This window comes from Gorilla gorilla, chromosome 4, assembly GCF_029281585.2.
Source record: "Gorilla gorilla gorilla isolate KB3781 chromosome 4, NHGRI_mGorGor1-v2.1_pri, whole genome shotgun sequence".
Lineage (NCBI taxonomy): Eukaryota > Metazoa > Chordata > Mammalia > Primates > Hominidae > Gorilla > Gorilla gorilla.
Window position 1 is genome coordinate 49,171,287 of NC_073228.2, and position 21,979 is coordinate 49,193,265.

The window sequence follows — 21,979 nt, forward strand, 5'->3', positions numbered from 1 at the left end:
AGAGACAGACAGACAGACAGACAGATAGAGAGATAGAGAGAGGAGAAGGAAGTTCAATTCCGGGTGGATCCCATTCCTTTTAAAGGTCGCCACCCACTCGACTGCCAAGCCGAGATCCTAAGGACCTCCCCAAAGGAGTAGGTCGTGGCCTTCCCGAAGCGCAGTAGTCACGGTGGAAACGGAAGCGTGCCGCATAAGCCTACCGTCTACCGCCCGCAGATCAGGAACCTCGCGGTACTTCAGGGAAACAGTTAAGTCGAGCCGGCGCGTCACAGGCACTCGGCGTGCAAGCCGCCCCGCAGGTGCTACCGTCTCTTACCTCCCTCTACTTTTAGGAGACGCGTTGTATCCCCGGAGGGGGTGCACCGTTCCTGGAGGTACTGCAATACCAGGTCGATGCGTGGAGTGGACGGAGCAAGCTCCTATTCCATCTCCCTGCTCCAAAAATCCATTTAATATATTGTCCTCGGATAGAGGACGTATCAGATATTAAACTGATAAGAACAGATACTACACTTGATCTTAGCCAAAAGGCCGAGAAGCGATGCGGTCGCCTTCGCGCCCGCCGTCACCGTCCCACTCTCATCCACATTCAAGTCGCGGTGAGAGCCCCAGCCTCGCTCCTTGCCCCATTCCCTCTGTCTCGTCCACAGCGCTATTGACGCCCTTACACTCTCGGGCTGATTTCTCATTCTCCGCCTTTGAAAAGGGAAATCTTACACCCGTGCTTCTTCCGGCGTTCCCGGGCTTTCATTTCGAATTTGCATGCCCCGCCCTTTCACAGAGGGCGTGGCCTCCGCCGTTGACTCCGCCCCCGGGGCCGCCTCTGCCTGGGGGAGCCGGGGCTCCGCTGGGGGCGACTTCCTTGTTCGTACGGAGCCAGCGGAAAGACAGAACCGGAAGGGACTGGGGGCGAAGGCGACGGGGGTCTGTGGAAGAGACCTGTCGGCGGAGAGCGGTCCACGTTTTCCTGGAGAAAGACGAGGCCCCAGGGCAGGAGCGCGGGCTGCGCTGGGCCTTTACTTCGCCGCCCGCGGGCGGGGAGACCGGCCCCGTACCCGAGGGGACGAGGGGCCCATGCCCAGTCAGGGAAGCCGAAGGCCTGGAGGGGCTTCCGGGAGCAGGGGCTGGAGTTCCTCTGCCAGGCAGGAGGCTGGCACCAGACACCCGGCAGAGGGAGGCGGCGAGGGCCCAGCAAGGATTCTCCCCAGCCCCTGTGCCTGCGTCTCCTGCGGCTTCTGTGCGCGGACCGTGTCCTGTGCTGTGTAGGGAAAGCTGCCTCTCTGCTCGGGACGTGGATTCCTTTCCCCTCCTCCTCGCCTGGCTACCTCTGACGCAGGTCGTCAGGACTCCGCTTGGGTGTCACCCGTCCAGGAAGCCTCCCTTAGTCAAGGGCCCTCGGCACCCGCCCCGTATGTGACTAGCAGCCCTCCTGTGTATTTCATCGCGCCCCCGTTGTTTATATCAGCTATTCCACTCACCACCCTTCTGGGCAACCCTTTATCTCCCGCTCTGAGATCCCATCGCTGAGGGCTGGGACCCCTCCTCAGTGCTTATCCCTGTTTCCCCGCGCGAGTCTGGCGCCTGGCGTGTGGAAGGCGCTCAGTAAACGTTTGTGGAGCGAAGAAACGACGCAAAGGTGATGAGCACGACAGACCGTGATGAGCACGACGCAGTTAGGAGGCTGTTGGCCCGGCGCGGGGGAAAAGGGGGAAGGTCGGGCTCGGGGTGGCAGGACCCCAGAGGGCAGGGGTGACTGCCGGGGTGCTCTTGGGGCAAGGTGGGCGTCAAGGCCCCCAGCAAGGTTGGGATAAAGTTTCTCTCCGAGGCACAGACTGCCGCCTGCGGGCTCAGCATTTACCTCTCCCTTCCTCCTTCCTAACGCAACGTCAGCGGAGGGCTGAGGGCTTTACTGCGCATTACCTGGAAAACTTATTTCACTCCACGGCCCTAAGAGGTGGGCCTTATTATTAGCCACGGCCAGGGTTAGGGTGAGGCCACCGCTCCAGGGCAGAATTTCAGGGGGAGCCCACCCCCCCCCGCCCTAAATCATTCAGCAATCAACATAAATTATAGTTCAACGCAATATATCTTATCTTGTGGGCCGCAAGCCACCCAGGTGCCCAGGCAAGAGCCTGAAGGCACAAGCTGTTCCAGTATAGTAAAGAAAATAATTAGAATAAGAAAAGTTTTACTAGAGATAGGAAACGGATAGGATTATATCTGACTATTATTAATCATTAGTTTGTAGCATTACTCTTTGTTCTATTACCATAATAATCTCTGTTCTATTATGATTACCTTGGGGGAAACCAGGCCACACAGAGTTAGGAGCTGAAGGGCCACAGTGAGAGGTGACCAGAAGACAAGAGCGTGAGCCCTCATTCACGCCCAGAGAAGGGCCGCTGGAGGGCTCCTTGGCCTAGCGGTAATGCCAGTGCCTGGGAAGGCCCTGGTTACTTAGCAGGCCTTGGTCTAGCGGTGGCCCCAGTGCCTGGGAAGGCACCCGTTACTTAGCAGACCGAGAAAGGGAATCTCCCTCTCTCCAGGGGAGACAGAGAACGCTCTGCTCCACCACCTCTTGTGGGAGGTCTGACATTAGCCAGGCCGGCCCGCAGTCATCCGGAGGCTTCAACGTCTCCCTGTGATGCTGTGCTTCAGTGGTCACGCTCCTTGTTCACTTTCATGTTCCGCCTGTACCCCTGGCTCCCCCTTTTAAGTCCTTAGAAGACAGCAGTAGCAGAATTAGTAGAAGTACCACAGTCTTCGATCTTTCTGATAAGTGCATGGAAGAAACGCTGACGTTTGCTGTCCTCCCTCTCCACCTCGGCTACCACAAAGGGAAAGGCCCCCTGTCCAGTGGACACGTGACTCGCGTGACCTATCGATCATTGGAGATGACTGGCACTCCTTACCCTGCCCCCTTGCCTTGACTACAATAAATAGCAGCGCCTCCAGGCATTCGGGGCCACTACCTGTCTGCCTCCACGCTTTGGTGGCAGTGGTCCCCCGGGCCCAGCTGTCTTTCTTCCTATCTCTTTGTCTTCTGTCTTTATCTCTACGATCTCTCGTCTCCGCGCACACACACGAAGAGAAAACCCACAGACCCGGTAGGGGTGGACCCTACATTATCTCAGCTACAAGGTAATCAAGATATTCATGTGGACTACTGAGTCTTTCGGTGCCCCCTTGCTGTTTTATTTTTGTCCTGCGGCCGAGTGTTTCCCTCACTTCACGCCAACCCAATCTCCGCCGCCCTGTCTTGTCATCCCCATTCTACAGCCCAGCACGGTGTAGTATGGCAGCCGCTAGCCACAGGTATCTAGGGAGCCCTGGAAATGTGGTCAGTTCTAATGGAGCTGTGCTATACACATGAGATTTTGATGGCAGTGGGAGTAAAATTCTCCCAATTTTTTTCTTTTTTTTTTTTTTTTCAGACGGAGGTTCCGCTCTTGTTACCCAGCCTGGAGTCCAATGGCGCGATCTAGGCTCTCTGCAACCTCCGCCTCCCGGGTTCAAGCGATTCCCCTGCCTCAGCCTCCCGAGCAGCTGGGACTACGGGCATGTGCCACCACGCCCGGCTAAGTTTGTATTTTTAGTACAGACGGGGTTTCTCCATGTTGGTCAGGCTGGTCTCCAACTCCCGACCTCCGGTGATCTGCCCAGCTGCCGCCTCCCAAAGTGTTGCTTGCGATTACAGGCTTGAGCCACCGCTCACCCAGGCTTTTTTTCTTTTTTCTTTTTTTTTTTTTTTGAGAGACAAACTCTTGCTCTGTCGCCCAGGCTGGAGTGCAGTGGCGCGATGTCGGCTCACTGCAGCCTCTACCTCCCGGGTTCCAGCGATTCTCCTGCCTCGGCCTCCTGGGTAGCTGGGATTACAGGCGTAGGCCACCACGCCCGGCTAATTTTTGTATTTTTAGGGGGTTTCGCCATGTCGGCCAGGCTGGTCTGGAGCTCCTGACCTCAGGCGATCCGCCCGCCTCGGCCTCCCAAAGCGCTGCGATTACAGGCGTAAGCCACCGCGCCGGGCTCTTTCATCCTGTCTTTATTTTCTGAGATAGAGTCTCGCTCGGACGCTCAGGTTGGACTGCAATGGCGTGATCTCGGCTCGCTGAAACTTCCGCCTCCCGGGTTCAAGCGATTCTCCTGTCTCAGCCTCCCGAGTAGCTGGGATTATTGACGCGCAGCACCACGCCCGGCTAATTTTTGTGGTTTTTGTATCTTCTGTCTTCTGCTCTTTAGTACCGCATAGAGCCGCAGAAGACTAGTGAGTCGAACAAACAGCCCCTCTTGCAGCAGTTGTTGATCACGGGGCTGCCCCCGGTACTCATCCTGTGTCTCTCGTCCAAATCCCCGCTCCTCCTCAGCTATCACCTCTGCCGATGCTGGTGGTTTCCCTGGGTACCGGGAACCAAACTCTCATTCCCCAGGGGCCTAAGCCCCCCGTGGCCAGGCCCTTCTCAAGTCAGGGTTCCTGCACATTCACAGTTACGGGTGGCCCTGGGAGTAACACCTGGCACCCAAACAGATCACCAGAGTCCACACATAGTCCACCTGCCCTCCCTGCGTAAGATCAGCTCTCCCTCCTCCCGACGATAGATCAGGGTCAATGATCCCTGCCAAGATGGCGACTGCTCCAGCCTGCTGGTCCAACCTGTCCAGCCACAGCTGTTGCTCGAAGGCTTCAAGTTCAATGGGACCCTCTCCCGCTTTCTACAAACTGGTTCCTTTATTTTTATGTTTATTTATTTGGGACGGGGTCTGGCTCTGTCACCCAGGCTGGAGTGCAGTGGTGCAATCACTGCTCACTGCAGCATCCACCTCCCAGCGTCCACCCATCCTCCTGGCCTCAGCCTCTGGAACAGCTGGGGTACAGATACGCCCCAGCCCGAACAGGTTTTCACTAGGTTGCCTGGGCTCTTTCTTTCTTTGTCTGTGTTGGTTGGTTGGTTGGTTTTTGTTTGTTTGTTTCGAGACGGGGCTCCGGCTCTGCCGCCGGGGCTGCAGGGCAATGGCGCGATCTCACCTCACTGCGGCCTTCTGGGCTCAAGCGATCCTCCCACTGTGCCCGGCCTGAAGACAGCCTTTAGAGAAAGAAGCAGGGGGAGTTCTTCCGAGGACAGACAAGATTTCTGGAGTTTGGAAAGGGTGAGAGACTGGGTCAGCGAAAGGAACATTCCGATCTTTATGTTGGGATGCAACGTATAGATACAGGGATGAGACCCAAAAGAGCCGGCAGAGATTTGTCATCGTGGTCGCAAGGCAACTGCCGGTGGCTGATCCCGTAAAGGATACACATACCTAGAGCGGAGCCTAAAGATGCATCAAGCATGACGGGTGGAGCCACGATGCTTGGACTCGAGCTCTGCTCCTGTGCGTTCCGTGATAAATGGCTTATACTACCTGCACCTCAGTTTTTCCCGGGCAAAAAAGGAAGCTTGCTGCCGGTGCGTTGGCACCTGCCTTGAAGTGCCAGCTACTCAGCGGGCTGAAGAGGAAGAAGTGCCTACTAGGAAGACACGTGGACACGTATGTTTACTGCAGCACTATTTACAATAGCAAAGACTTGGAACCAACTCGAATGCCCATGAATGATAGGCTGGATAAAGAAAGTGTGGCACGTATACACCATGGAATTACTAGGCAGCCATAAAAAAGGATGAGTTCATGTCCTCTGCGGGAACGTGGATGAAGCTGGAAGGCCTCATTCTCAGCAAACTCACACAGAAAGCGAAAACCAAACACCGCATGTTCTCGCTCCTAAGTGGGAGTTGAACAGTGAGAACACATGGGACACAGGGAGGGGAACATCACACGCCGGGCCCTGACGGGGCGTGGGGGGCAAGGGGAGAGAGAGCATTAGGCCAAATAGCCAACGCACGCGGGGCTTCAAACCTAGACGACTGGTGGCTAGGTGCAGCAAAGCACCGTGGCACACGTGTACCTATGTTCCAAACCTGCACGTCCTGCACATGTACCCCAGAACTTGGGAGGGGGTGGGGGAAACCAAAAGAGCCGGGGAGAGGCGGGGCGGGAGAGAGAGAGACAGAGAGACAGAGAGAGAGAGAGAGAGAGAGATAGACAGACAGACAGAGACAGACAGATAGAGAGATAGAGAGAGGAGAAGGAAGTTCAATTCCGGGTGGATCCCATTCCTTTTAAAGGTCGCCACCCACTCGACTGCCAAGCCGAGATCCTAAGGACCTCCCCAAAGGAGTAGGTCGTGGCCTTCCCGAAGCGCAGTAGTCACGGTGGAAACGGAAGCGTGCCGCATAAGCCTACCGTCTACCGCCCGCAGATCAGGAACCTCGCGGTACTTCAGGGAAACAGTTAAGTCGAGCCGGCGCGTCACAGGCACTCGGCGTGCAAGCCGCCCCGCAGGTGCTACCGTCTCTTACCTCCCTCTACTTTTAGGAGACGCGTTGTATCCCCGGAGGGGGTGCACCGTTCCTGGAGGTACTGCAATACCAGGTCGATGCGTGGAGTGGACGGAGCAAGCTCCTATTCCATCTCCCTGCTCCAAAAATCCATTTAATATATTGTCCTCGGATAGAGGACGTATCAGATATTAAACTGATAAGAACAGATACTACACTTGATCTTAGCCAAAAGGCCGAGAAGCGATGCGGTCGCCTTCGCGCCCGCCGTCACCATCCCACTCTCATCCACATTCAAGTCGCGGTGAGAGCCCCAGCCTCGCTCCTTGCCCCATTCCCTCTGTCTCGTCCACAGCGCTATTGACGCCCTTACACTCTCGGGCTGATTTCTCATTCTCCGCCTTTGAAAAGGGAAATCTTACACCCGTGCTTCTTCCGGCGTTCCCGGGCTTTCATTTCGAATTTGCATGCCCCGCCCTTTCACAGAGGGCGTGGCCTCCGCCGTTGACTCCGCCCCCGGGGCCGCCTCTGCCTGGGGGAGCCGGGGCTCCGCTGGGGGCGACTTCCTTGTTCGTACGGAGCCAGCGGAAAGACAGAACCGGAAGGGACTGGGGGCGAAGGCGACGGGGGTCTGTGGAAGAGACCTGTCGGCGGAGAGCGGTCCACGTTTTCCTGGAGAAAGACGAGGCCCCAGGGCAGGAGCGCGGGCTGCGCTGGGCCTTTACTTCGCCGCCCGCGGGCGGGGAGACCGGCCCCGTACCCGAGGGGACGAGGGGCCCATGCCCAGTCAGGGAAGCCGAAGGCCTGGAGGGGCTTCCGGGAGCAGGGGCTGGAGTTCCTCTGCCAGGCAGGAGGCTGGCACCAGACACCCGGCAGAGGGAGGCGGCGAGGGCCCAGCAAGGATTCTCCCCAGCCCCTGTGCCTGCGTCTCCTGCGGCTTCTGTGCGCGGACCGTGTCCTGTGCTGTGTAGGGAAAGCTGCCTCTCTGCTCGGGACGTGGATTCCTTTCCCCTCCTCCTCGCCTGGCTACCTCTGACGCAGGTCGTCAGGACTCCGCTTGGGTGTCACCCGTCCAGGAAGCCTCCCTTAGTCAAGGGCCCTCGGCACCCGCCCCGTATGTGACTAGCAGCCCTCCTGTGTATTTCATCGCGCCCCCGTTGTTTATATCAGCTATTCCACTCACCACCCTTCTGGGCAACCCTTTATCTCCCGCTCTGAGATCCCATCGCTGAGGGCTGGGACCCCTCCTCAGTGCTTATCCCTGTTTCCCCGCGCGAGTCTGGCGCCTGGCGTGTGGAAGGCGCTCAGTAAACGTTTGTGGAGCGAAGAAACGACGCAAAGGTGATGAGCACGACAGACCGTGATGAGCACGACGCAGTTAGGAGGCTGTTGGCCCGGCGCGGGGGAAAAGGGGGAAGGTCGGGCTCGGGGTGGCAGGACCCCAGAGGGCAGGGGTGACTGCCGGGGTGCTCTTGGGGCAAGGTGGGCGTCAAGGCCCCCAGCAAGGTTGGGATAAAGTTTCTCTCCGAGGCACAGACTGCCGCCTGCGGGCTCAGCATTTACCTCTCCCTTCCTCCTTCCTAACGCAACGTCAGCGGAGGGCTGAGGGCTTTACTGCGCATTACCTGGAAAACTTATTTCACTCCACGGCCCTAAGAGGTGGGCCTTATTATTAGCCACGGCCAGGGTTAGGGTGAGGCCACCGCTCCAGGGCAGAATTTCAGGGGGAGCCCACCCCCCGCCCGCCCTAAATCATTCAGCAATCAACATAAATTATAGTTCAACGCAATATATCTTATCTTGTGGGCCGCAAGCCACCCAGGTGCCCAGGCAAGAGCCTGAAGGCACAAGCTGTTCCAGTATAGTAAAGAAAATAATTAGAATAAGAAAAGTTTTACTAGAGATAGGAAACGGATAGGATTATATCTGACTATTATTAATCATTAGTTTGTAGCATTACTCTTTGTTCTATTACCATAATAATCTCTGTTCTATTATGATTACCTTGGGGGAAACCAGGCCACACAGAGTTAGGAGCTGAAGGGCCACAGTGAGAGGTGACCAGAAGACAAGAGCGTGAGCCCTCATTCACGCCCAGAGAAGGGCCGCTGGAGGGCTCCTTGGCCTAGCGGTAATGCCAGTGCCTGGGAAGGCCCTGGTTACTTAGCAGGCCTTGGTCTAGCGGTGGCCCCAGTGCCTGGGAAGGCACCCGTTACTTAGCAGACCGAGAAAGGGAATCTCCCTCTCTCCAGGGGAGACAGAGAACGCTCTGCTCCACCACCTCTTGTGGGAGGTCTGACATTAGCCAGGCCGGCCCGCAGTCATCCGGAGGCTTCAACGTCTCCCTGTGATGCTGTGCTTCAGTGGTCACGCTCCTTGTTCACTTTCATGTTCCGCCTGTACCCCTGGCTCCCCCTTTTAAGTCCTTAGAAGACAGCAGTAGCAGAATTAGTAGAAGTACCACAGTCTTCGATCTTTCTGATAAGTGCATGGAAGAAACGCTGACGTTTGCTGTCCTCCCTCTCCACCTCGGCTACCACAAAGGGAAAGGCCCCCTGTCCAGTGGACACGTGACTCGCGTGACCTATCGATCATTGGAGATGACTGGCACTCCTTACCCTGCCCCCTTGCCTTGACTACAATAAATAGCAGCGCCTCCAGGCATTCGGGGCCACTACCTGTCTGCCTCCACGCTTTGGTGGCAGTGGTCCCCCGGGCCCAGCTGTCTTTCTTCCTATCTCTTTGTCTTCTGTCTTTATCTCTACGATCTCTCGTCTCCGCGCACACACACGAAGAGAAAACCCACAGACCCGGTAGGGGTGGACCCTACATTATCTCAGCTACAAGGTAATCAAGATATTCATGTGGACTACTGAGTCTTTCGGTGCCCCCTTGCTGTTTTATTTTTGTCCTGCGGCCGAGTGTTTCCCTCACTTCACGCCAACCCAATCTCCGCCGCCCTGTCTTGTCATCCCCATTCTACAGCCCAGCACGGTGTAGTATGGCAGCCGCTAGCCACAGGTATCTAGGGAGCCCTGGAAATGTGGTCAGTTCTAATGGAGCTGTGCTATACACATGAGATTTTGATGGCAGTGGGAGTAAAATTCTCCCAATTTTTTTCTTTTTTTTTTTTTTTTTTCAGACGGAGGTTCCGCTCTTGTTACCCAGCCTGGAGTCCAATGGCGCGATCTAGGCTCTCTGCAACCTCCGCCTCCCGGGTTCAAGCGATTCCCCTGCCTCAGCCTCCCGAGCAGCTGGGACTACGGGCATGTGCCACCACGCCCGGCTAAGTTTGTATTTTTAGTACAGACGGGGTTTCTCCATGTTGGTCAGGCTGGTCTCCAACTCCCGACCTCCGGTGATCTGCCCAGCTGCCGCCTCCCAAAGTGTTGCTTGCGATTACAGGCTTGAGCCACCGCTCACCCAGGCTTTTTTTCTTTTTTCTTTTTTTTTTTTTTTGAGAGACAAACTCTTGCTCTGTCGCCCAGGCTGGAGTGCAGTGGCGCGATGTCGGCTCACTGCAGCCTCTACCTCCCGGGTTCCAGCGATTCTCCTGCCTCGGCCTCCTGGGTAGCTGGGATTACAGGCGTAGGCCACCACGCCCGGCTAATTTTTGTATTTTTAGGGGGTTTCGCCATGTCGGCCAGGCTGGTCTGGAGCTCCTGACCTCAGGCGATCCGCCCGCCTCGGCCTCCCAAAGCGCTGCGATTACAGGCGTAAGCCACCGCGCCGGGCTCTTTCATCCTGTCTTTATTTTCTGAGATAGAGTCTCGCTCGGACGCTCAGGTTGGACTGCAATGGCGTGATCTCGGCTCGCTGAAACTTCCGCCTCCCGGGTTCAAGCGATTCTCCTGTCTCAGCCTCCCGAGTAGCTGGGATTATTGACGCGCAGCACCACGCCCGGCTAATTTTTGTGGTTTTTGTATCTTCTGTCTTCTGCTCTTTAGTACCGCATAGAGCCGCAGAAGACTAGTGAGTCGAACAAACAGCCCCTCTTGCAGCAGTTGTTGATCACGGGGCTGCCCCCGGTACTCATCCTGTGTCTCTCGTCCAAATCCCCGCTCCTCCTCAGCTATCACCTCTGCCGATGCTGGTGGTTTCCCTGGGTACCGGGAACCAAACTCTCATTCCCCAGGGGCCTAAGCCCCCCGTGGCCAGGCCCTTCTCAAGTCAGGGTTCCTGCACATTCACAGTTACGGGTGGCCCTGGGAGTAACACCTGGCACCCAAACAGATCACCAGAGTCCACACATAGTCCACCTGCCCTCCCTGCGTAAGATCAGCTCTCCCTCCTCCCGACGATAGATCAGGGTCAATGATCCCTGCCAAGATGGCGACTGCTCCAGCCTGCTGGTCCAACCTGTCCAGCCACAGCTGTTGCTCGAAGGCTTCAAGTTCAATGGGACCCTCTCCCGCTTTCTACAAACTGGTTCCTTTATTTTTATGTTTATTTATTTGGGACGGGGTCTGGCTCTGTCACCCAGGCTGGAGTGCAGTGGTGCAATCACTGCTCACTGCAGCATCCACCTCCCAGCGTCCACCCATCCTCCTGGCCTCAGCCTCTGGAACAGCTGGGGTACAGATACGCCCCAGCCCGAACAGGTTTTCACTAGGTTGCCTGGGCTCTTTCTTTCTTTGTCTGTGTTGGTTGGTTGGTTGGTTTTTGTTTGTTTGTTTCGAGACGGGGCTCCGGCTCTGCCGCCGGGGCTGCAGGGCAATGGCGCGATCTCACCTCACTGCGGCCTTCTGGGCTCAAGCGATCCTCCCACTGTGCCCGGCCTGAAGACAGCCTTTAGAGAAAGAAGCAGGGGGAGTTCTTCCGAGGACAGACAAGATTTCTGGAGTTTGGAAAGGGTGAGAGACTGGGTCAGCGAAAGGAACATTCCGATCTTTATGTTGGGATGCAACGTATAGATACAGGGATGAGACCCAAAAGAGCCGGCAGAGATTTGTCATCGTGGTCGCAAGGCAACTGCCGGTGGCTGATCCCGTAAAGGATACACATACCTAGAGCGGAGCCTAAAGATGCATCAAGCATGACGGGTGGAGCCACGATGCTTGGACTCGAGCTCTGCTCCTGTGCGTTCCGTGATAAATGGCTTATACTACCTGCACCTCAGTTTTTCCCGGGCAAAAAAGGAAGCTTGCTGCCGGTGCGTTGGCACCTGCCTTGAAGTGCCAGCTACTCAGCGGGCTGAAGAGGAAGAAGTGCCTACTAGGAAGACACGTGGACACGTATGTTTACTGCAGCACTATTTACAATAGCAAAGACTTGGAACCAACTCGAATGCCCATGAATGATAGGCTGGATAAAGAAAGTGTGGCACGTATACACCATGGAATTACTAGGCAGCCATAAAAAAGGATGAGTTCATGTCCTCTGCGGGAACGTGGATGAAGCTGGAAGGCCTCATTCTCAGCAAACTCACACAGAAAGCGAAAACCAAACACCGCATGTTCTCGCTCCTAAGTGGGAGTTGAACAGTGAGAACACATGGGACACAGGGAGGGGAACATCACACGCCGGGCCCTGACGGGGCGTGGGGGGCAAGGGGAGAGAGAGCATTAGGCCAAATAGCCAACGCACGCGGGGCTTCAAACCTAGACGACTGGTGGCTAGGTGCAGCAAAGCACCGTGGCACACGTGTACCTATGTTCCAAACCTGCACGTCCTGCACATGTACCCCAGAACTTGGGAGGGGGTGGGGGAAACCAAAAGAGCCGGGGAGAGGCGGGGCGGGAGAGAGAGAGACAGAGAGACAGAGAGAGAGAGAGAGAGAGAGAGATAGACAGACAGACAGAGACAGACAGATAGAGAGATAGAGAGAGGAGAAGGAAGTTCAATTCCGGGTGGATCCCATTCCTTTTAAAGGTCGCCACCCACTCGACTGCCAAGCCGAGATCCTAAGGACCTCCCCAAAGGAGTAGGTCGTGGCCTTCCCGAAGCGCAGTAGTCACGGTGGAAACGGAAGCGTGCCGCATAAGCCTACCGTCTACCGCCCGCAGATCAGGAACCTCGCGGTACTTCAGGGAAACAGTTAAGTCGAGCCGGCGCGTCACAGGCACTCGGCGTGCAAGCCGCCCCGCAGGTGCTACCGTCTCTTACCTCCCTCTACTTTTAGGAGACGCGTTGTATCCCCGGAGGGGGTGCACCGTTCCTGGAGGTACTGCAATACCAGGTCGATGCGTGGAGTGGACGGAGCAAGCTCCTATTCCATCTCCCTGCTCCAAAAATCCATTTAATATATTGTCCTCGGATAGAGGACGTATCAGATATTAAACTGATAAGAACAGATACTACACTTGATCTTAGCCAAAAGGCCGAGAAGCGATGCGGTCGCCTTCGCGCCCGCCGTCACCATCCCACTCTCATCCACATTCAAGTCGCGGTGAGAGCCCCAGCCTCGCTCCTTGCCCCATTCCCTCTGTCTCGTCCACAGCGCTATTGACGCCCTTACACTCTCGGGCTGATTTCTCATTCTCCGCCTTTGAAAAGGGAAATCTTACACCCGTGCTTCTTCCGGCGTTCCCGGGCTTTCATTTCGAATTTGCATGCCCCGCCCTTTCACAGAGGGCGTGGCCTCCGCCGTTGACTCCGCCCCCGGGGCCGCCTCTGCCTGGGGGAGCCGGGGCTCCGCTGGGGGCGACTTCCTTGTTCGTACGGAGCCAGCGGAAAGACAGAACCGGAAGGGACTGGGGGCGAAGGCGACGGGGGTCTGTGGAAGAGACCTGTCGGCGGAGAGCGGTCCACGTTTTCCTGGAGAAAGACGAGGCCCCAGGGCAGGAGCGCGGGCTGCGCTGGGCCTTTACTTCGCCGCCCGCGGGCGGGGAGACCGGCCCCGTACCCGAGGGGACGAGGGGCCCATGCCCAGTCAGGGAAGCCGAAGGCCTGGAGGGGCTTCCGGGAGCAGGGGCTGGAGTTCCTCTGCCAGGCAGGAGGCTGGCACCAGACACCCGGCAGAGGGAGGCGGCGAGGGCCCAGCAAGGATTCTCCCCAGCCCCTGTGCCTGCGTCTCCTGCGGCTTCTGTGCGCGGACCGTGTCCTGTGCTGTGTAGGGAAAGCTGCCTCTCTGCTCGGGACGTGGATTCCTTTCCCCTCCTCCTCGCCTGGCTACCTCTGACGCAGGTCGTCAGGACTCCGCTTGGGTGTCACCCGTCCAGGAAGCCTCCCTTAGTCAAGGGCCCTCGGCACCCGCCCCGTATGTGACTAGCAGCCCTCCTGTGTATTTCATCGCGCCCCCGTTGTTTATATCAGCTATTCCACTCACCACCCTTCTGGGCAACCCTTTATCTCCCGCTCTGAGATCCCATCGCTGAGGGCTGGGACCCCTCCTCAGTGCTTATCCCTGTTTCCCCGCGCGAGTCTGGCGCCTGGCGTGTGGAAGGCGCTCAGTAAACGTTTGTGGAGCGAAGAAACGACGCAAAGGTGATGAGCACGACAGACCGTGATGAGCACGACGCAGTTAGGAGGCTGTTGGCCCGGCGCGGGGGAAAAGGGGGAAGGTCGGGCTCGGGGTGGCAGGACCCCAGAGGGCAGGGGTGACTGCCGGGGTGCTCTTGGGGCAAGGTGGGCGTCAAGGCCCCCAGCAAGGTTGGGATAAAGTTTCTCTCCGAGGCACAGACTGCCGCCTGCGGGCTCAGCATTTACCTCTCCCTTCCTCCTTCCTAACGCAACGTCAGCGGAGGGCTGAGGGCTTTACTGCGCATTACCTGGAAAACTTATTTCACTCCACGGCCCTAAGAGGTGGGCCTTATTATTAGCCACGGCCAGGGTTAGGGTGAGGCCACCGCTCCAGGGCAGAATTTCAGGGGGAGCCCACCCCCCCCCGCCCTAAATCATTCAGCAATCAACATAAATTATAGTTCAACGCAATATATCTTATCTTGTGGGCCGCAAGCCACCCAGGTGCCCAGGCAAGAGCCTGAAGGCACAAGCTGTTCCAGTATAGTAAAGAAAATAATTAGAATAAGAAAAGTTTTACTAGAGATAGGAAACGGATAGGATTATATCTGACTATTATTAATCATTAGTTTGTAGCATTACTCTTTGTTCTATTACCATAATAATCTCTGTTCTATTATGATTACCTTGGGGGAAACCAGGCCACACAGAGTTAGGAGCTGAAGGGCCACAGTGAGAGGTGACCAGAAGACAAGAGCGTGAGCCCTCATTCACGCCCAGAGAAGGGCCGCTGGAGGGCTCCTTGGCCTAGCGGTAATGCCAGTGCCTGGGAAGGCCCTGGTTACTTAGCAGGCCTTGGTCTAGCGGTGGCCCCAGTGCCTGGGAAGGCACCCGTTACTTAGCAGACCGAGAAAGGGAATCTCCCTCTCTCCAGGGGAGACAGAGAACGCTCTGCTCCACCACCTCTTGTGGGAGGTCTGACATTAGCCAGGCCGGCCCGCAGTCATCCGGAGGCTTCAACGTCTCCCTGTGATGCTGTGCTTCAGTGGTCACGCTCCTTGTTCACTTTCATGTTCCGCCTGTACCCCTGGCTCCCCCTTTTAAGTCCTTAGAAGACAGCAGTAGCAGAATTAGTAGAAGTACCACAGTCTTCGATCTTTCTGATAAGTGCATGGAAGAAACGCTGACGTTTGCTGTCCTCCCTCTCCACCTCGGCTACCACAAAGGGAAAGGCCCCCTGTCCAGTGGACACGTGACTCGCGTGACCTATCGATCATTGGAGATGACTGGCACTCCTTACCCTGCCCCCTTGCCTTGACTACAATAAATAGCAGCGCCTCCAGGCATTCGGGGCCACTACCTGTCTGCCTCCACGCTTTGGTGGCAGTGGTCCCCCGGGCCCAGCTGTCTTTCTTCCTATCTCTTTGTCTTCTGTCTTTATCTCTACGATCTCTCGTCTCCGCGCACACACACGAAGAGAAAACCCACAGACCCGGTAGGGGTGGACCCTACATTATCTCAGCTACAAGGTAATCAAGATATTCATGTGGACTACTGAGTCTTTCGGTGCCCCCTTGCTGTTTTATTTTTGTCCTGCGGCCGAGTGTTTCCCTCACTTCACGCCAACCCAATCTCCGCCGCCCTGTCTTGTCATCCCCATTCTACAGCCCAGCACGGTGTAGTATGGCAGCCGCTAGCCACAGGTATCTAGGGAGCCCTGGAAATGTGGTCAGTTCTAATGGAGCTGTGCTATACACATGAGATTTTGATGGCAGTGGGAGTAAAATTCTCCCAATTTTTTTCTTTTTTTTTTTTTTTTTTCAGACGGAGGTTCCGCTCTTGTTACCCAGCCTGGAGTCCAATGGCGCGATCTAGGCTCTCTGCAACCTCCGCCTCCCGGGTTCAAGCGATTCCCCTGCCTCAGCCTCCCGAGCAGCTGGGACTACGGGCATGTGCCACCACGCCCGGCTAAGTTTGTATTTTTAGTACAGACGGGGTTTCTCCATGTTGGTCAGGCTGGTCTCCAACTCCCGACCTCCGGTGATCTGCCCAGCTGCCGCCTCCCAAAGTGTTGCTTGCGATTACAGGCTTGAGCCACCGCTCACCCAGGCTTTTTTTCTTTTTTCTTTTTTTTTTTTTTTGAGAGACAAACTCTTGCTCTGTCGCCCAGGCTGGAGTGCAGTGGCGCGATGTCGGCTCACTGCAGCCTCTACCTCCCGGGTTCCAGCGATTCTCCTGCCTCGGCCTCCTGGGTAGCTGGGATTACAGGCGTAGGCCACCACGCCCGGCTAATTTTTGTATTTTTAGGGGGTTTCGCCATGTCGGCCAGGCTGGTCTGGAGCTCCTGACCTCAGGCGATCCGCCCGCCTCGGCCTCCCAAAGCGCTGCGATTACAGGCGTAAGCCACCGCGCCGGGCTCTTTCATCCTGTCTTTATTTTCTGAGATAGAGTCTCGCTCGGACGCTCAGGTTGGACTGCAATGGCGTGATCTCGGCTCGCTGAAACTTCCGCCTCCCGGGTTCAAGCGATTCTCCTGTCTCAGCCTCCCGAGTAGCTGGGATTATTGACGCGCAGCACCACGCCCGGCTAATTTTTGTGGTTTTTGTATCTTCTGTCTTCTGCTCTTTAGTACCGCATAGAGCCGCAGAAGACTAGTGAGTCGAACAAACAGCCCCTCTTGCAGCAGTTGTTGATCACGGGGCTGCCCCCGGTACTCATCCTGTGTCTCTCGTCCAAATCCCCGCTCCTCCTCAGCTATCACCTCTGCCGATGCTGGTGGTTTCCCTGGGTACCGGGAACCAAACTCTCATTCCCCAGGGGCCTAAGCCCCCCGTGGCCAGGCCCTTCTCAAGTCAGGGTTCCTGCACATTCACAGTTACGGGTGGCCCTGGGAGTAACACCTGGCACCCAAACAGATCACCAGAGTCCACACATAGTCCACCTGCCCTCCCTGCGTAAGATCAGCTCTCCCTCCTCCCGACGATAGATCAGGGTCAATGATCCCTGCCAAGATGGCGACTGCTCCAGCCTGCTGGTCCAACCTGTCCAGCCACAGCTGTTGCTCGAAGGCTTCAAGTTCAATGGGACCCTCTCCCGCTTTCTACAAACTGGTTCCTTTATTTTTATGTTTATTTATTTGGGACGGGGTCTGGCTCTGTCACCCAGGCTGGAGTGCAGTGGTGCAATCACTGCTCACTGCAGCATCCACCTCCCAGCGTCCACCCATCCTCCTGGCCTCAGCCTCTGGAACAGCTGGGGTACAGATACGCCCCAGCCCGAACAGGTTTTCACTAGGTTGCCTGGGCTCTTTCTTTCTTTGTCTGTGTTGGTTGGTTGGTTGGTTTTTGTTTGTTTGTTTCGAGACGGGGCTCCGGCTCTGCCGCCGGGGCTGCAGGGCAATGGCGCGATCTCACCTCACTGCGGCCTTCTGGGCTCAAGCGATCCTCCCACTGTGCCCGGCCTGAAGACAGCCTTTAGAGAAAGAAGCAGGGGGAGTTCTTCCGAGGACAGACAAGATTTCTGGAGTTTGGAAAGGGTGAGAGACTGGGTCAGCGAAAGGAACATTCCGATCTTTATGTTGGGATGCAACGTATAGATACAGGGATGAGACCCAAAAGAGCCGGCAGAGATTTGTCATCGTGGTCGCAAGGCAACTGCCGGTGGCTGATCCCGTAAAGGATACACATACCTAGAGCGGAGCCTAAAGATGCATCAAGCATGACGGGTGGAGCCACGATGCTTGGACTCGAGCTCTGCTCCTGTGCGTTCCGTGATAAATGGCTTATACTACCTGCACCTCAGTTTTTCCCGGGCAAAAAAGGAAGCTTGCTGCCGGTGCGTTGGCACCTGCCTTGAAGTGCCAGCTACTCAGCGGGCTGAAGAGGAAGAAGTGCCTACTAGGAAGACACGTGGACACGTATGTTTACTGCAGCACTATTTACAATAGCAAAGACTTGGAACCAACTCGAATGCCCATGAATGATAGGCTGGATAAAGAAAGTGTGGCACGTATACACCATGGAATTACTAGGCAGCCATAAAAAAGGATGAGTTCATGTCCTCTGCGGGAACGTGGATGAAGCTGGAAGGCCTCATTCTCAGCAAACTCACACAGAAAGCGAAAACCAAACACCGCATGTTCTCGCTCCTAAGTGGGAGTTGAACAGTGAGAACACATGGGACACAGGGAGGGGAACATCACACGCCGGGCCCTGACGGGGCGTGGGGGGCAAGGGGAGAGAGAGCATTAGGCCAAATAGCCAACGCACGCGGGGCTTCAAACCTAGACGACTGGTGGCTAGGTGCAGCAAAGCACCGTGGCACACGTGTACCTATGTTCCAAACCTGCACGTCCTGCACATGTACCCCAGAACTTGGGAGGGGGTGGGGGAAACCAAAAGAGCCGGGGAGAGGCGGGGCGGGAGAGAGAGAGACAGAGAGACAGAGAGAGAGAGAGAGAGAGAGATAGACAGACAGACAGAGACAGACAGATAGAGAGATAGAGAGAGGAGAAGGAAGTTCAATTCCGGGTGGATCCCATTCCTTTTAAAGGTCGCCACCCACTCGACTGCCAAGCCGAGATCCTAAGGACCTCCCCAAAGGAGTAGGTCGTGGCCTTCCCGAAGCGCAGTAGTCACGGTGGAAACGGAAGCGTGCCGCATAAGCCTACCGTCTACCGCCCGCAGATCAGGAACCTCGCGGTACTTCAGGGAAACAGTTAAGTCGAGCCGGCGCGTCACAGGCACTCGGCGTGCAAGCCGCCCCGCAGGTGCTACCGTCTCTTACCTCCCTCTACTTTTAGGAGACGCGTTGTATCCCCGGAGGGGGTGCACCGTTCCTGGAGGTACTGCAATACCAGGTCGATGCGTGGAGTGGACGGAGCAAGCTCCTATTCCATCTCCCTGCTCCAAAAATCCATTTAATATATTGTCCTCGGATAGAGGACGTATCAGATATTAAACTGATAAGAACAGATACTACACTTGATCTTAGCCAAAAGGCCGAGAAGCGATGCGGTCGCCTTCGCGCCCGCCGTCACCATCCCACTCTCATCCACATTCAAGTCGCGGTGAGAGCCCCAGCCTCGCTCCTTGCCCCATTCCCTCTGTCTCGTCCACAGCGCTATTGACGCCCTTACACTCTCGGGCTGATTTCTCATTCTCCGCCTTTGAAAAGGGAAATCTTACACCCGTGCTTCTTCCGGCGTTCCCGGGCTTTCATTTCGAATTTGCATGCCCCGCCCTTTCACAGAGGGCGTGGCCTCCGCCGTTGACTCCGCCCCCGGGGCCGCCTCTGCCTGGGGGAGCCGGGGCTCCGCTGGGGGCGACTTCCTTGTTCGTACGGAGCCAGCGGAAAGACAGAACCGGAAGGGACTGGGGGCGAAGGCGACGGGGGTCTGTGGAAGAGACCTGTCGGCGGAGAGCGGTCCACGTTTTCCTGGAGAAAGACGAGGCCCCAGGGCAGGAGCGCGGGCTGCGCTGGGCCTTTACTTCGCCGCCCGCGGGCGGGGAGACCGGCCCCGTACCCGAGGGGACGAGGGGCCCATGCCCAGTCAGGGAAGCCGAAGGCCTGGAGGGGCTTCCGGGAGCAGGGGCTGGAGTTCCTCTGCCAGGCAGGAGGCTGGCACCAGACACCCGGCAGAGGGAGGCGGCGAGGGCCCAGCAAGGATTCTCCCCAGCCCCTGTGCCTGCGTCTCCTGCGGCTTCTGTGCGCGGACCGTGTCCTGTGCTGTGTAGGGAAAGCTGCCTCTCTGCTCGGGACGTGGATTCCTTTCCCCTCCTCCTCGCCTGGCTACCTCTGACGCAGGTCGTCAGGACTCCGCTTGGGTGTCACCCGTCCAGGAAGCCTCCCTTAGTCAAGGGCCCTCGGCACCCGCCCCGTATGTGACTAGCAGCCCTCCTGTGTATTTCATCGCGCCCCCGTTGTTTATATCAGCTATTCCACTCACCACCCTTCTGGGCAACCCTTTATCTCCCGCTCTGAGATCCCATCGCTGAGGGCTGGGACCCCTCCTCAGTGCTTATCCCTGTTTCCCCGCGCGAGTCTGGCGCCTGGCGTGTGGAAGGCGCTCAGTAAACGTTTGTGGAGCGAAGAAACGACGCAAAGGTGATGAGCACGACAGACCGTGATGAGCACGACGCAGTTAGGAGGCTGTTGGCCCGGCGCGGGGGAAAAGGGGGAAGGTCGGGCTCGGGGTGGCAGGACCCCAGAGGGCAGGGGTGACTGCCGGGGTGCTCTTGGGGCAAGGTGGGCGTCAAGGCCCCCAGCAAGGTTGGGATAAAGTTTCTCTCCGAGGCACAGACTGCCGCCTGCGGGCTCAGCATTTACCTCTCCCTTCCTCCTTCCTAACGCAACGTCAGCGGAGGGCTGAGGGCTTTACTGCGCATTACCTGGAAAACTTATTTCACTCCACGGCCCTAAGAGGTGGGCCTTATTATTAGCCACGGCCAGGGTTAGGGTGAGGCCACCGCTCCAGGGCAGAATTTCAGGGGGAGCCCACCCCCCCCCGCCCTAAATCATTCAGCAATCAACATAAATTATAGTTCAACGCAATATATCTTATCTTGTGGGCCGCAAGCCACCCAGGTGCCCAGGCAAGAGCCTGAAGGCACAAGCTGTTCCAGTATAGTAAAGAAAATAATTAGAATAAGAAAAGTTTTACTAGAGATAGGAAACGGATAGGATTATATCTGACTATTATTAATCATTAGTTTGTAGCATTACTCTTTGTTCTATTACCATAATAATCTCTGTTCTATTATGATTACCTTGGGGGAAACCAGGCCACACAGAGTTAGGAGCTGAAGGGCCACAGTGAGAGGTGACCAGAAGACAAGAGCGTGAGCCCTCATTCACGCCCAGAGAAGGGCCGCTGGAGGGCTCCTTGGCCTAGCGGTAATGCCAGTGCCTGGGAAGGCCCTGGTTACTTAGCAGGCCTTGGTCTAGCGGTGGCCCCAGTGCCTGGGAAGGCACCCGTTACTTAGCAGACCGAGAAAGGGAATCTCCCTCTCTCCAGGGGAGACAGAGAACGCTCTGCTCCACCACCTCTTGTGGGAGGTCTGACATTAGCCAGGCCGGCCCGCAGTCATCCGGAGGCTTCAACGTCTCCCTGTGATGCTGTGCTTCAGTGGTCACGCTCCTTGTTCACTTTCATGTTCCGCCTGTACCCCTGGCTCCCCCTTTTAAGTCCTTAGAAGACAGCAGTAGCAGAATTAGTAGAAGTACCACAGTCTTCGATCTTTCTGATAAGTGCATGGAAGAAACGCTGACGTTTGCTGTCCTCCCTCTCCACCTCGGCTACCACAAAGGGAAAGGCCCCCTGTCCAGTGGACACGTGACTCGCGTGACCTATCGATCATTGGAGATGACTGGCACTCCTTACCCTGCCCCCTTGCCTTGACTACAATAAATAGCAGCGCCTCCAGGCATTCGGGGCCACTACCTGTCTGCCTCCACGCTTTGGTGGCAGTGGTCCCCCGGGCCCAGCTGTCTTTCTTCCTATCTCTTTGTCTTCTGTCTTTATCTCTACGATCTCTCGTCTCCGCGCACACACACGAAGAGAAAACCCACAGACCCGGTAGGGGTGGACCCTACATTATCTCAGCTACAAGGTAATCAAGATATTCATGTGGACTACTGAGTCTTTCGGTGCCCCCTTGCTGTTTTATTTTTGTCCTGCGGCCGAGTGTTTCCCTCACTTCACGCCAACCCAATCTCCGCCGCCCTGTCTTGTCATCCCCATTCTACAGCCCAGCACGGTGTAGTATGGCAGCCGCTAGCCACAGGTATCTAGGGAGCCCTGGAAATGTGGTCAGTTCTAATGGAGCTGTGCTATACACATGAGATTTTGATGGCAGTGGGAGTAAAATTCTCCCAATTTTTTTCTTTTTTTTTTTTTTTTTTCAGACGGAGGTTCCGCTCTTGTTACCCAGCCTGGAGTCCAATGGCGCGATCTAGGCTCTCTGCAACCTCCGCCTCCCGGGTTCAAGCGATTCCCCTGCCTCAGCCTCCCGAGCAGCTGGGACTACGGGCATGTGCCACCACGCCCGGCTAAGTTTGTATTTTTAGTACAGACGGGGTTTCTCCATGTTGGTCAGGCTGGTCTCCAACTCCCGACCTCCGGTGATCTGCCCAGCTGCCGCCTCCCAAAGTGTTGCTTGCGATTACAGGCTTGAGCCACCGCTCACCCAGGCTTTTTTTCT

The 21,979-nt window shown here is 56.5% G+C and overlaps 4 non-coding genes across 4 annotated transcripts; all 4 read right to left on the reverse strand.

Annotated features, from left to right (window-relative positions):
- Nucleotides 1–355: 355 nt before the first annotated feature.
- Nucleotides 356–546, reverse strand: LOC134758628 (U2 spliceosomal RNA). Its single transcript, XR_010134036.1, has one exon. It is a non-coding gene; the product is annotated as a U2 spliceosomal RNA (small nuclear RNA).
- A 5,888-nt stretch (nt 547–6,434) lies between these two features.
- LOC134758629 (U2 spliceosomal RNA) lies at nt 6,435–6,625 on the reverse strand. Its single transcript, XR_010134037.1, has one exon. It is a non-coding gene; the product is annotated as a U2 spliceosomal RNA (small nuclear RNA).
- A 5,893-nt stretch (nt 6,626–12,518) lies between these two features.
- LOC134758630 (U2 spliceosomal RNA) lies at nt 12,519–12,709 on the reverse strand. Its single transcript, XR_010134038.1, has one exon. It is a non-coding gene; the product is annotated as a U2 spliceosomal RNA (small nuclear RNA).
- A 5,890-nt stretch (nt 12,710–18,599) lies between these two features.
- Nucleotides 18,600–18,790, reverse strand: LOC134758631 (U2 spliceosomal RNA). Its single transcript, XR_010134039.1, has one exon. It is a non-coding gene; the product is annotated as a U2 spliceosomal RNA (small nuclear RNA).
- Between the last annotated feature and the right edge of the window lie 3,189 nt (nt 18,791–21,979).